General features: G+C 42.5%; 1 protein-coding gene across 1 annotated transcript in view; it reads left to right on the top strand.

Moving 5' to 3' along the window:
- The first annotated feature begins 6956 nt into the window (after positions 1–6956).
- klf12b (Kruppel-like factor 12b) overlaps positions 6957–15560 on the top strand; it is a 49166-nt gene continuing 40562 nt past the window's right edge. The window contains exon 1 of the mRNA XM_036540981.1: positions 6957–7098. The gene's annotated coding sequence lies outside the window, so the exon portion shown is untranslated. The remainder of the gene's footprint in view (positions 7099–15560) is intronic.

A 15560-nucleotide genomic window follows, 5' to 3' on the forward strand; every position in this document is an offset into this window, starting at 1 on the left:
TTCCTTCTTTTTTTTATTTACAGAATTATGTACATTTACTATATGTGGAGGCAACAAGTAACACCAGGACAGTATTTCAGTCTGGTGCAATTCACCTTTACCTTTCACTTTTACTAATATATTCTTGAAATGGGTGATTTAGTCTTCCAGTAATATGTATACTCTTAATAATGTGTCTCACCCTCCCTCACCCTGGGTCTCTTTGTTGCTTTGTAGCACACATCCGTTGCTGCGATCATTTTAAGCAGTGCCAGCAAATCACTGTGACCCTTTTAATCTGGCCAGTGATGAGGGCCCCTCCACTTCTCCACAGTCCCTTTTTAGAGCAGAAAAGTAGTGAGTGAACGCAATGCTGTTGCCATGGCTACCTGCTGGCAGCCTCCTCGGTGTGTCGAAAGCCCCCACAATGAGCACCGCGAGCTGCTCCCTCCCCAGGCCCTTGGTGGGAGGGGGCGGGGCTGCTAGGAAACAAGGAGAGGTCTCTCTCTCTCCCTCTCTGCAACCGGAGAGCCTAAAGCCCAGGCTGCCGTCTGGCAAAAGGCGAACGGAAAGCAAAACACAAACTCAAGTGTATCACGTGGACTTTACACAGGAGCTCAGCACTCACTTGGTTGATTGATTAGGAAGGACTGCCTCATGTCAACATGACACATGTTAATATGTAATCAGGGCGGGAGTGATTACTGTACTGCAGGAATTGCTGCACAGTTTTAGATATTTTTAGTTTTTTTAGTTATATTCTCTCAGAATTATCAGTTGAAACCTATAACTCCAAACCTTTTTATTGTTGTGGGAAGGGAACATTGTTTTTGCCTTGGACATTGTTCCTCCTCAAATATAAAAGGAATTGTTCTGTTAAAGATGGAAAATTTCAAATTTTGTGTGTAAATGTAGGGTTGCTATTGCTTGCATTCAAGGCTGTGCATATTACTGTTACAAGCTCTGTTCAGGTTAATGAATGAAATTGCATGCTTTCACATTGTTCAATTCATAGATGAGGTATAGATCAGGTACTTTAGGGAATGGCTTAAATGCCAAGCTCCTTCCTTTTTTTGGTGGGGGGGGGGGGGGGGCTGAATTGGAAAGCAGGTAAGGGATCCAGGTAAGAGATACATGGTGAATGGCATACGATACGTGGCTGGCTGCTTCAGGACGCAGTAGACTCCTTGTTACTTTCAGTGCCTGTCTCCTGAAACAATAGGTATAGAGTAAGGTGGCCTGATGTCTAATCTGTGCTTATTTTGAATAAATTAGTCAGAGTTATCCCATGAAGCCTGAGACATGAGCATAATTACAATTCTGAAATGTTTACGTGTGCAGAGAGGAGCTAGGCAAGGAGGCTTTACATGTGGTTGCCATTGGACACTCTGGCACCGGTAAGGTTGCAATCCCCCCCCCCCTTTCCAACCCCCACCTCCCACGTCCCACCTCCCCTGCAGTGATGAGCTGACCTTGGCACAGCCAGTGAGATTATGCGCCTGGAGTTTTACTGCCCATGTTCGCATTGAAGGGGGGGGTTCTGCTTGTGCAGGTGCACTGAGGCTAGGACAAACACAGCCACCTGGGAAGGGGGCGGGGCCTTGAGTGGGACCCATGCCATATCCCTCTGCTCCAAACAGCAGATGCGTCACTGCCGAACATTAACTTTGGAAGAGCAGTCTTCCTGTGCAACACATGTTTTGTCGGTGGTTCTTTTGAGAAATGTTTTCCATCCTTGCAATCTTTCAGTCTGCCATACAATATAATGCACATTATGAATGCAGGGTGTAAAATAGTCAATTCATTTTATGGCTATTTTTGATTGATACAAGACTGTGATGTAGATAATGCATTATGCATTTATATTTGAAATGCCTCCATGAAGCTGGCTGATTCCTTGACAAGTGTCCAACTTTCCCATTTTTCATATTTCAGCTCTGAATGTGCACAACAAGATATGTCTCTGCTCTTTTGTTAATATTACCTTGTTAAAGTTCTTACATGGTTTATTCTTCACATTTTCCATTCTGAGAAATTCAGCTTCTCAAATGTGGTGTTTATTTTGTGGTTGTTGTCCTGTCATTATGCTTTTATGCGCACACTCATTCCACAATTTTCTGCACTTTTCTTCCAGCTCACCACACATTTCTCCATTCCTTACCCTTAGGTCATGAAATTGTTGTTAATTATAGGCAGGTGTGAGGGACACTGGCTCATTGATTGACTGATTGATTTTGTTCTTCAAAACCATTGTTAATGTATAAATGCAGATACTGCCCTTTGCATAACAATTTAATTAATGAATTAGTTAATTCAGCTGGAACTTTCATCTGTCAAGCCACTGTCATAGTTATGAGATGCTCTTTAGCCATGTTCAGGGGCAAGTAAAGGAGATGTGACTGTCACAGGAAATCTTCTGTCAGCTCTTTATCCGAAGCATAAGTTCAACATGATCAGGTGGCAACATCCTTTTCCTGGTCAATATTACAAGCCACATCTCACGTTCAAAAATGAATACATATATAAATAAATAAACCTTGGCTAATGTACAAGTGACTGCATTATTTAGGAGCATGTGTTTGCCAGCTCTGAGAAATCTGTGATCTCCAGCTATACAAGCCCACACCCCCCCCTCAGACCCGCAACACTGGGAGTCTACAAATGTTGAGTACACAAGCATACTCTGATAAGAATATGGCCGCCATCATATTATTACTGGGAGTGGGCTCAGTCAGCTAGCACGCTTCCAGAAAAGTGCACCTAATTGTCCGTTGAAAAATGACAAAACGCTGTGCCCATGGACCTTTTAAGGTGAATAATGAGTGGCATGTCCACTGTCAGATGTACCCAGTACCTCAGTTGATCGGAGGCTGAAGTGCTATCTCTTATGAGCAGACACGATTTTTGTCAATTGTCTCTCATTGTGTTGCCTCCATCCTCATTACTCACTCCTCTGGCACTTTAGCTCCCTGAGGTTGTGTCCCAAGCTGCCCCAGTGTACTGGCGCTCGCACGTTACACAGCATATTATTTTCTCTCCGGATGATTGGCAGGCGAATTGAAATGGACTGTTATAATGTAATACTCAAGTTTAGTGAATCACAGCTTCTGCAATCCATTCTATGTGCCTACGTGCATGTACCTGTTGTACGTGTGTTATGTTTGGAGCTTGGCTGTGCAATAAATAAAATGCAGTGGGTTGCACAAGATGTTCACATCACATCAACACAAAATGCGTTTAAAAAAAAATCATTGTGCATGTACTCATTTACAGCTGAATACCGAGGTAAAGGCTTGACATTGTTAACGTTGAATAATGTGGTGATGTGAAAAGTGAGAATCTGTTCTAAAAAAAGCAAATGTTCAAAAGGTTTAGAGCTGTGAAACTGTCTGTTGTCCATTTTTTTTTCTAAATCATTGTCCGAGAAAAATTATTTACACATGTTGCTTTGGAATAAGCTGAGGAATGATGTCCTAACTGTCAATAAGGGTAAGTAATATGTGTTCCCAAGAAACACATTTTTCCAATGTAACATACACAAGCATGTCATGTTATGTCAAAAATATGCCATGACTTATTTAATGTCTTCTGAAATAAAGCAAGCCGGTTGTAATTGTTTTTAAATCTCTCAGAAAAACAAAGTTAAAATATCAATATCATCTCAACACCTTTTTTATAGTTTGCATGGCTATACTGTCAAGATAATATTGCATTTTTTTAAATTGCAAGGTCGATGTAACAGTCATAGCGTGTGTACTGGAACAGATACGTTTCGGTGGAGTCGTAGTCGGAGCTGATACACAGCAAAATTGTTTGTCACATTGTTTTTCTGCACACAGCACCTATAGGAACCAGCAAGATTTGGGTTTCACAACTGGGTTTCATGGCAAAGGAAGGAATAAAGGATTTATAACAGGCCCAGGAGATCGGCATATTCTTACTGGAAAATATCTGCTGGAATACAGAAGCAACTGCTTCACCCAGCAAGACACTGCAGGATTTAGCCCCAATTTTCCCCTGATTCTGGAGTTGTTATGAGTCAGTGCTGACTGTTTTTGAAACTCTGCATATTCATGTTGAAATCTCACATGAGCAGGTCATGTAGTGTGTCAGTTTCAGATAAGCTATGATTGCCCCAGTGAGCACTTATGATTCATTATTCACTTTCTGGCATGTCAGATTTTTTTTCACTAGAATTGCATAGTTTGTCAAGCTATACAAGCTGACTTAGGTCAGCTTGATTAACAGGTCCAAATGTAATGAAAAATGATCATTCAAGAAAGCAAGTAACATTTTATGGCTGGTTTTCTAGTTGTGGACATCTATTTCATGTAACTAATTCCTGGTAAAGTATTCACTGACCCTCCTTTCACTCTTAAACTTGGTCAGAAATGGCAGTGAAGTGGTGACATTTGCTGTGATCCCCACAAAGTCAAGCCTAGCATATCAGGCCAAAAAATCATTTCTGTGTTATACAGTACAGAGTGCACAGATCATTTATCTTGAACCCCACAAGAATGTTATCAATGGCTCTGCCCTGCCCTGACCACTATGATGTTCCCTGATAAGCTGAATGTTTCAAGTCCAGGCTGAGTAATTTTCACTTGACAAAAATCTATATTTTCTAACAGCTGAAAAATATAATATTGATGATTGATAATGATGATGGCATGATATTTATGATCACATGTCTGCAGTATTGCTGGTGAAATTCGAAGGTTTTATTTTAGATCTGAAAAAGTAGTTTACTTATTCCTACATTATTCTTTTGAAGTTTGACTTTGTTTTGTTTATATGATATATCAAATAATTAACACATACATAATAGCATAACTACATGACCACTTACCACTTTCTAATGCATGAATTGGATGTGGGCATGTGGTATGTTACCTAAGAATAGATGATAATGCACCATTGCTCAGTTTACAGTAAACTGTGTAAAAGGCTATCAAAAATAAAAATTTCCATCTTGTGGGGTCGAGATGCACGCGGTACAGATGGACCTAGTGAGAACACTGTAAGCCCCAGAGCACCCCCAGATCAGAGTGGGAGGCCACCTACACAGACCAGAGATGTTTCTGCCCCGGCAGGTACCTGCTGGCGCAAGGGCAGTTTTGCAGTCTCCTGTGCTGCCCTGTTTGACCAGGTCATGCGCTCGGGGGGTGGAGTGGAGGAGCCGTGTCAGAGTGGCTGTGGGAGGGGCCTCGCGGCTGTGGCCACTCACATGCTCTGCTGGGGAGCCAGGAAGAGGCTGAGATTCTTGGCACTCTTCCACACACAACAACCCCCACCCCCCATGAGCCAGATTTCGGTTTTGCTCCTGCTCTCGAAGAAAAGGCAGGACTCTCTTTGTAAGTCAGCCTGACAGATCCTGCCGTTTTCCTCAAGATTTTATTGTGCTGGTCAGTTTGCGGAACCGCATCTAGCCTTCCCCGGGTTTTGCCATGGCAAGTGGTTTTATAAGGCATGATTGTGGATCATTCAGGGGAAAAGATTATCCGATTATCTGTTTCAGATAACCACGGTGTGTCATAAAATTACAAGAAAATTGCATCATGCTCATGGGTGTCATATACAGCACAGGATTATATTTTATTCATTCCTAAATATAAAATGGGATTTTTTTTAAATAGAAGGCAACTTCTAATTTGCATTTTTTGGTATTTCATGTGCAAATGTTGTTGGTGAGCTCCACCTTAGTCATAATCTAGTTTACAGAAACTGCATAAAGCCTGTGGCTTCAGTAGGCCGTTCAGTCTTGTGTCCTTACCTGTCTAATCGATTCAAGATCTGCACAATGTCTTAATGGACATAGACTAAGTACAGAAGAAGACCCAGTCATTGCACCTCCCCATAATTTAATGCCCATATCCTTTCTGTGTTGTGCAAATTTACTTATCTATTCTTATGTGCTGCAAAATCCAAAGTGTTTACATCACGTTCTACGTGTATTAACATTTACATGTCCTGCTTCACAGTGTTAATGGTGGCTTTTTCGGTGTGAGCAGACGATACGTGTGATGGTGAACATCCATGGTTTACGTCTCTCCCAGAAGAGATCATTATTTGGGATGTGTGGTGGAGGGGAGGGGGTTGGGGGTGAGAAAATGAATGGTTAAAGTCATTATTAGTGCGAAATCCTTCTGTAGATGAAAATGAATATTAAATAGGGAGCAGGTGGGTGAGATGCAGTTGAATGCGACGCATTACAATGTCGGTTGCGTGTTAGTCAGAGAAACCTTCTGATCATAGCCTTTCTGCAAAGCCCCACTGTAACTTTCCTGTCTTGGTAGAGGAGGTCTATCAGGAATGCAAATTAGCTCAACTTCCTATACAGTAATTAGGGTACCCGGAGGAGCTTGTATGAATCCTGAGCACCACCATGAATCCTTTACAGCTGTGAGTAGAAAACACAGCCGTCTCCTTGACTTGTGAGCTTTGTACAGCGTCAAGACTGTGTATAGGGAAATAATGTAAGTAATATCTGACGATGTGCAAGCTGCAGCACCACAGGAGCTGTGGGTGTCTCTTCCTTGGAGCTCTTGTATTCAATGGGTCTTTCACAGTACATTTTATGGCTTGCTTGTCACCCCACGTAGCCTTTTCGGCACTCTTTAAAGGAAGGAATGGACCGCCTTTTCCCTGTGTCCCTCTGTCATTTCTGTCTTTCTCACTGTCTGTGTCTCGCTCTCTCTCTCCCTCTCTCTCCCTCTCTCTCTCTCTCTCTCTCTCTCTCTCTCTCTCTCTCTTTCGGGGGAGGCATTCAACCCGTCAACACGGCAAGAGCTCAGAGGCGCGAGCTCAACAGACCTGTCGGAAACCTCCCACGAGGGGCCCCGTGTAATTCGATGCATGCTGTTAAAGCTTAGAGTATATTGTCTTCCCTCGCTTGCGAAGCCTCCACCCACTGGCCCACCCTACATTTAGCGGATCATGTGACCGTGGTAAGTCATTTGCAAGTACAACAGTTCTCTGTGAGCCCCATTCATTTCCTGAGAACAGCGCTGAGCCACTGAGAGGCAGAGAGGGAGGGAGTCACAGAGAGAGAGAGAGAGAGCGAGAGAGAGGGGACTCTGTAAGGAAAACAGTTTCCACCGCTCTGCAGCTTCTGACAAGGTCTGTGCCTTTTTGTCTCTTCCTTATCTCTCCCTCCTCTCTTTCTATAATTTTTTTCCTGTTTGTCAGATGTGTATGTCTTGTGTGTTCAGCTGTCATTAATGTGACATGCCAAATGACAAGTCCCATTGCTCCTTCACTACATTGTTTTCCATGCATTTTGTTGCAGTTAAAAAATATCATTGTGCAAGTAGTCAATGCAAATTTTGCATCCCTTTTCTCTTGCACTGCATGTGTGTTGTGAGAGACAATGTGCAGCTAGAACTGTCATCCCTAGAACTAGAACAGTTATTCTCCAGTATTCATTCTGCATCATGAGACTTATACTTAAAATTGAATACAATATAATTTAAAATATTCATCATGACTGTGATGTTCTTTTATCATTAGTTATGGAAACAGTAAGTAACAGTAAGTAAAAAACATCTGGAATGACATGTTTCCAGGAAACAGAACTGTGGACTGTAATATTTCTGCGGTACATAGCTCGTTTTTAGCTCATTGTTAGTATTGAAATGCATGCTATCCTTTTTTTATCAATCAAAGATTGACATTTTTGGAAGGGTATACTTTGGGTAGGAGAGGGAGACTATGCAAAGAGACTGCACGCCTGCGTGCCTCTCTCAAAACTTTGATCATTATCATAGCGGCTGTGCATGTGACAGCGCAGTTGCATTTGCCGGCTCATGACTCTCCGTCGCTCGGCTGTGCCAGAGTGACACAGAAACGGCCGTCGGGAAAGGGTTAAATATTTTGAGGCTTGGGAGGCGGTGGAAGGACACCAAGGGTGGGAGGTGTGTGTGGTTGGGGGGTGGTGGGGGGTTTGGAGGGGGCGGGTGTTGCAGGGGTGGTGTCTGAGATGTCATCTGTGGTGCACTCACTCCCAGCTTAATAGTCATTGGTATTGATGGGTAGCTGTCACTTGTAACAGTGCAGACTGTGTAGAAGTGGCTGAGGGCTGGCCCATGGCTGTTATTTTCAATTAAAGTGAACCTGGGCAGAGCTGACAGCAAAGACATTTATACGCGGGGGTGGGAGGGTGTGTGTCTGTGTGTGTGTGTGTGTGTGTATGTGTGTGTGATGGGGTGGGGGGGGGGGTGGAGGGCTCTGGCCCCGAGAGCTGGGGTCTGATGTGTAAGCTGAGTCCTGACCGCTGTGACTTTACACTCTGCTGGAACTGGGCCTCTCGCCTTTAACTCTCTGACCGCCAGGGTCTCACCAACCCCTCTGGGATCGTCGGGAACAAGGGAACACATTGAGAAATCTTCCCCTTTTTAGTTAACTTTTACTTTGAAGGCATCTAGGATAGTACAGGCTCTTGTTCAGTGGGACTAAAGAGTATGTTATAAGAAATGAAAATACAGGTATAATCTAGTGTTTACTGGTATAAAAGTGTCCATGTTACACAGTCATATGTTAGTGAGTCACTCAGAGCGCATCTCCCTGTGCTGATCCACGGTTTGAGACAGTTATAGAATGTTCAGAACTATGCTACACATCTCAAGGGACTGAATAATGTTAGTATTGGTGAACAGTGGCAACTGAGGGAAAGTGCCACTGTCACTGCAGAATCCAGCCTCGTTCCTTTCAGTCTTGCTTGTCAAGAGATGGCCATTTCTACTGAATCTGTGATACACACACACACATGCGCGTGCACACACATACACACACGTGCACACACACACACACACACACACTTTGGAATCTGTGCAGGTAAGAGTTCTCAGTTGTCTCTGACTGTATGCTTACATTTGGGCATGCTGGTGGGCCCCGTGGTCAGGCATAGCTAATCTCAACTGCTCGTGGATTTACACGTTTGTTTTTTTTTTCTCTCTCTCTCGCTCTCTCTGGATCGGCCCCCCTCAGAGCGAGTGAGCGTGCTCCGTGAGCCACCCTCCCTCTCACCCCACCGCGGGGTACGGCCAGAGGGCAGAGAGGCGGTGCGCTGCAGGGGCATTGTGGGATAGCCCTGGACTGCGCCCATCTGCGCTCTCCATGGCCTCTGGACACAGAGAGGGGGCTGCGTCTTCAGAGCTGTCAGTTCGAGCTATTCGTGAGCGCGGGAGTCACCCATCGCAAACAAACACAAAGCACAAGGGGTCATGTGCGAGCACGCCCGGCCTGACAAAATCCCGCCGAGTGCACAGAACATGCGAGGCACAAATAAGAGACACAAATGATTCACTTCTTAGAGATAGCATTTTTATCACAATAGACTGATTATCTTTTGTAACATTTCCACCGTGCACCATGACACCTCCAGCTTTTCCTTCTATCATGTAGCGGGGCCATATAGGATTGATTGATTGATTTGAAACTTATTCTTGCATTGATCAGCTTCAAACCTTTAGCACCATTGATGTTAGGCTAAGTCATATGACATATGTATGCTGTATTTATAAAACATGGAAAGACTCATGTTGGCATTGCTCTGTGTGCACTGTGCGTGCATTTTGAGGACTATATCGATGATTAAGCAATATAGACATATGAGATATATCACAGGCAGGTAATTAGGAGACGTTATGTAACCACAAATGATCTCTCATACTGATTAGCTTTGAATTGATAATATTTTGCTTGACACAGATTATTGAGAACAGTTGTCTGATTGGAGCGGAAGAACTTCACAGATAAGATCCATGGAGGTTTGACACATTTCTGCAGTAAAAGTCTGTGCACCCAGCAAACGCTCAACCAACCCTTTCCTCTCACAGCCTTGAGGGTCACGCACGGTATAGGTTAAATGGTTTTGAATAAAATGGTCTTTGAATAAAAATGCCGGCTCCAGTGTAAATTGTGATGTAAGGCCCATTTGTAAAGTTTTGAAATTCTATACAAGCATGCTGTCCCCACGGGAACGAAAAGGGCTGGTCCTGTCAGGGGTCAAAAGGTCACCTATTGCTAAAGCATTGTGTCTGTCACAAAAAAAAAATAGAGTGAACAAGACGCTCCATGCTACGCCATCATTCGGCATCCCGCATTCATTTAGAGTTACTCCCTATTAAACCTTTCAGATAGTGGCTGATGACTGATAAGTTCAGTTCTTTCCGGCCATTTACATTTGGACTTTTGTTAATGACACACCCCTTGGTGTGCTTGACCCCGGCCTCACAGACCCACTACTTGTTTACTTCAGCTGTACACACTGTAGGTTAAGTGAGAACAACAAACGATGGTGGGGCCAAAAAAACAGGAGGACTGGGGTATGCCGTCCAGGAAGGCCAATCGCCCTTCCCTCCCCCTTTAGCCATGAAGTATCATTCTGTCAGGCTGTCAAATATCTTTGCTTTATTTAAAAACTGACATTGCATTGTGGTGAAACCACTCTTAGTGGCAGCTGTGAATATGGTCTTGCGGGGAAAACTAATGCAGTTGGGAAACACATGCAAGAGTTTCTCGCTCATAATTTACGCTTTGGGGAACAGCTGGATGCATTCAGATTGAGTTTTTTTTAATAGGAAAATTCATAAAGCACCAAAAACCTTCCACTCTGCCTACTGCCTGTCACCTCTGACTACCCCTTCCTTTACGAGTACAGAATCAGTGCAGTTAAAACCGGACAAGCTAATAACCTGAGGTCAGATGTGGGCTGTTACGTGACTTGTGGACCAAGCGTGCGTTGGCTGATTATCCAACAGCGTTCCTCTTGTCAGGGCAGTCCGGTACTTGGAGCACCGGAGCACCGGCCAGTTTCCATGGGTTGCCCGAGTTGCAGACCTGCTCCACATCAGTGTGAACTTTGTCTCCGGTTGCAGGTCGACCTTTGGGAGAAATTATGCAAACAACATGTGGAATCAATTTCAGGCCAGCAGCATACCACTGTATGGCTACGTTTAACAGAGGCAGAGGCTGTGTTAATGCATGTTCGAGTTACGGACCATAACTTTTCCCAATTAGCAGTCGTGGCCATGGTTTTTTCAGCTTGATAGTGGCTTAAAAATGAGAATAACAATACTTTACATGAAACTGTGAGTGTACGCTGAGCAGGAAGGTAAACACAGCTGTTTGACTTATTAGCCGGGACTGCGTACTGGGAGGTTTAAACTTGGGAGTACTGTGCAACATTACGTAAAATAGACCGTAGCAGCTAAAGAGGTTGCTGTTCTCGGTCTTGTTGAAAAGCATTTTGTTTGCGCTGTGTTGTGTCAGTGCTGCGTGTCTGCTTAGAGCCTCACTCATTGTAGAGGTAACAGTGTGCTGCTGTCACCTTTGCCCTGACATGGCCTCACCTACTAATTAAAATGCTCAGGCTAGCGTGTGTGAGTTTGTGTGTATGTGGTTATGTGGGTGACTCCATGTCTGAAGGATCAATATTTGTGTGTGTGTGCATGTGCGTATATGTATGTATGTGTGTGCATGTATGTATGTGTGTACATGCATGTATGTATATGTGGGCAGGGGGGTACACTTTTATATGTGTGTTACATGTATGTGGCTTGTCTGTGTGTATGTATGTGTGTGTGTGTGTGTGTGGGGGACAGACCTGAGAGAGACAGAGCTTTAAGAGTCACCATTAGAGCTGTCGGATGCAGCCAGCCCCTGGAGACGGAGGACTCAGTTTAATGTGGTGCTGGTAATGCACTCCTTCACGAGTCCTGACCCCAATCATATTCCACAATGAAACTCCTGCCAATTAATGCAGTAGCTTACATTAAACCTATGTCATTTCATTTATGAATGATTATTAAACATTTATTTATATCCATTTGTATTTTGTAAAGGATTGAGTATGATGGCTTGAGGAGTTGCCAAATAGTGTCCACTTGATTAATGATTAATGAGCCATTAAAAAATAGCATTTAGTCATTGTTTGGCAACTCCTAAAATTACATAATATTAACTCTCAGTGTTCCTATAAATAATAAGTCAGAATTAAAGTATACACATATATATTTTACACACCACATAAATAGATACATTTATACATACATACATTTATAAACACAGCTGTAGATATGTATTAATTGTTTATTAACACAATTCACTTTAATCTGAATGATAACCTACTTGTGACATTCACTGTTAATACGTGTATAAATTTTCCCCTGTCCAAATACTCTCACGTCAAAGTTAATAGTTTTCTATGTGAGAAACAAGCAATCCGTGCGGACGAATAAAAGTGACAGTGAAGATATTAACCTTTCAATTACTGCTGTGGTTGTCACCTCACAATGAAAATGTCAATGTGCCCGTGTTATTGAAATGGAGCAAATTGCCTGTGTTATTTTAATTTAGACAGAAATGTTGTTATTGTTATTGTTAATTACAGTTGACCCGCAGCCTGTCAAGTAGAGAATAGGCCCCTTTTTTGTTTTCGTTATTGTAATTCTATTTCGGCCTTCTGCTGAAATACATTTTTTACCATCAAATACGCTTCTCTTTTTTATAGAGTAATGCCTTCTCCTATCTGCTGAATCCCCATCAGGGTTTATAAACTCTCTGTAAGGATGAAACAGTATTTTTGTATTCAGGAATAAAAGCTGCTGCATGGTTCATATCAATGCAAATGAGTGGCTAATATCAACATTGTGTAATCATCCATCCAACATATAAGGTCATTGTTTAGTCAACATCAGATCACAGCGTAATTTGTCTGTATGCACCTGTATTAGATTAAGTGGTTTAATAACAATAGATAGGCCCAGCTGCCCTTAACCTGGACTCATTTGCAGCAATAACACATAGTTTTTGTGTAGTTCAGCTGCCAGTCTTGGTTATTGGTGAAAATGTAATGTGTATGTGCCAGACAAGATCTTGACATTGTTTATAGGCTGATGAGGAATTGTGTTTAGTGTACTGTAAATGGAGAAAGGATAGAATCACCTCTGATGTTGTATTTGCTTAGCTGATGGGTGTCTTATCCCGGGTGTCTTGCAGTTTTGTTAGGCTTTCTGAAACATAAATTTGTAATTGGGGTTTTACCATAACTACTGAGGTGCAACAAGGACACACCGCTGTGTCATAGAGAGGGTTTGAACCCGCAACCCTGAAACTCAGAGTTCAATGCTGTACTTTATCAATATCCATGTATTACTCTCTGTGAACCTCTGTATGAATGATTAATTCTGTTTTCCTTGAGAGGTATTGTCAAAGATGGCTTCTGATTTAATCCAAGACAGCATATGGAATTCATTCCAACTCATCTTATATTTGATCTAAATCTAACTATTAACATACAGATTTACAGACACAAAAGGAATCTGTTCAAATTAAATCAATTCTTGCATTGTGATAGTACAATATAGTTGAATCATCATACAGTAGAAACCAAAAAGGTATATGCTTCATGCTTTAATCCAGTTGTATACCTGCTGTCCTTGAAAATTGATCCTTCTATAAGTGACTCCTGTATTTTTACTTCCTGTAAAGTTACTGTAAGCAGTATATTGGCAAAGTTTTGCTATAATTTACCACAGTCACGTGCTGTTTGTAGTCATACACTCGGTTGGAGATGTACAAAGCATTCTTAAAGATTTCGGTTTTGGCCTCACCTTAAAAATGTGGGTTTCTTAAATTGAGGGCAGATGGGATTATCAGACTGTGTACTGGGAATATACAAGGCCTGATTGGTAAACTGAACGCTTTCTCCCAGATGTGAATTGCTGAATGGCATGTGGAAATGCACTTCACATAGCTTTATGCTGCATGTTATGTAGTGTTACTGCACTGCTTTGAATAATCTTCAGCAACAAAATGTACATTGGAATTAACAACATATTCACCCACAGCTACAGAGGAGCACATACGTAGATGTTTTACATATTACAGCTGTACTTCCTATGACAGTCCCAGATTACAGTTTAATTGTGTTTTTGAATGAGTAACTCACAATGACTGCTCAGTAATCTTGCGCAATACGTGATGTTGTGCAATAAACTTACACAAGAAAACTGGACAGCCATTTGCAAAAACCTTTAAGAGTAAAACATTGCTGTTAGATGAGTTCTGATGCACCCTGTTCTGGTCCTTACCTTTTTACCTCTTGACTTTACCTCAAAATCCAACAAACAATAAAATACAAAATCACTTCCATACTCACTGTTACCATGGGACTACTATGCTATATGGAAAGATGTGGTTCATGGTTTTATTTTAGTTGATACATGTGAAATCAAATTCTATGTATGGCAATCTTAATTGTAATCTCTTTTATAAAAAGGATGTGTGTTGTTCAGTTGTGTTGTCTGCTATGCTTCAGTGCATTGTGGACCTTGTGTTGGTGGGTCTGTGGGGGGGGGGGGGGGGTGTATATATATATGTGTGTGTCTGTGTCTGTGTGTGTGGGAGGTGGGGTGGGTCTGTGTTTATGTGCCTGACAGCACTGCATACTCAGCTCCAGGGTGTGTAAGACAACAGCAGAGGTCACGTTCATGGCTAGGGTCTGATGAAGAAATCAGTCTCACACTGTATTAGTCTTAATACAGTGTGAGACTGACTAAAATACTACGTTCTTCAGTGACTCTTACTGTATCAAACCCAAAGGTATTTCAGATAAGACCCAGTGACAATGAAATGGGTGGCTCAGAATGCAAGATGGACTATCTTGGCATTAGTTTGAAAGCAGAATATTTCACACATTTTTTTTCTTTGGTCTGTTACATTGTTCAGATGTAACTGTGATATGTCTGGTAAATTGTCAATTTTTCAACATGAAAGCTGTAATTCTGATGGATATTTATTTTCACCAGTATAAGTACTGTTGAATTTTGGATTTTTGTTAATTTGTTTTCTGTCTTCAGAATGAAAATATTCTGGCTAGAAATTATTTTAAAAGTTGCATCACCAGATGCAATAATGTGAACGAAGGGAATCACTCGAACCATACACAGCAGGAGAAAGTAAACAAGGGGTGTAAACGGTGAGAAACCCAGCCTGCATTCTTTATTGATTTTTGCGAGCTCGCACATACTGACGGAGCCCCATCCAATACCACGTCTCCCACAGAAATCAGACTGTGGTGATCAATGTTAGTCTTCAGGTTGGCTTGGCCTGTGTCTCTCGGTGCAATTGGGGTTTTTGTGTCAGGTCTATTTTAAAGCACTGCTATGGATACGTCGCCAGTTTTTGGGGTGGGGGTGGGGGGGTGAGGTCAGGAGGGTCAGCCTGCTCTGTAACAACTGAACCATTTAACGTACTAGTCAGCGTACCCTGGGTGGATAGGTATTGTGTGTGCACGCGCAGGTGTAGACTGTGAGAAATGCCAGAATGCGGAATATTTATTAGAATGTGTTTGACACCTGTGATTGATTCCACAGTCAGCTGCTCCACTGTAAAACCCTGAAGGTGCGATGTAATTGGATGAGGTATTGTTTTGTTTACCTCGGGAAAACAGTTAGCAAGTGTGTTTAGCCTGTAGTTGAACAGTGGGGGGTTGGGGCGGACTCTCATACAGAGAGACAGAGGAGGAGCGTGAGTGCAGTCAGGGGTCAGGCGACTGCCATGTTCACATATTTAGCCAT

The sequence above is a fragment of the Megalops cyprinoides genome, chromosome 11 (genome assembly GCF_013368585.1).
Source record: "Megalops cyprinoides isolate fMegCyp1 chromosome 11, fMegCyp1.pri, whole genome shotgun sequence".
In the NCBI taxonomy this organism is placed as follows: Eukaryota; Metazoa; Chordata; class Actinopteri; order Elopiformes; family Megalopidae; genus Megalops; species Megalops cyprinoides.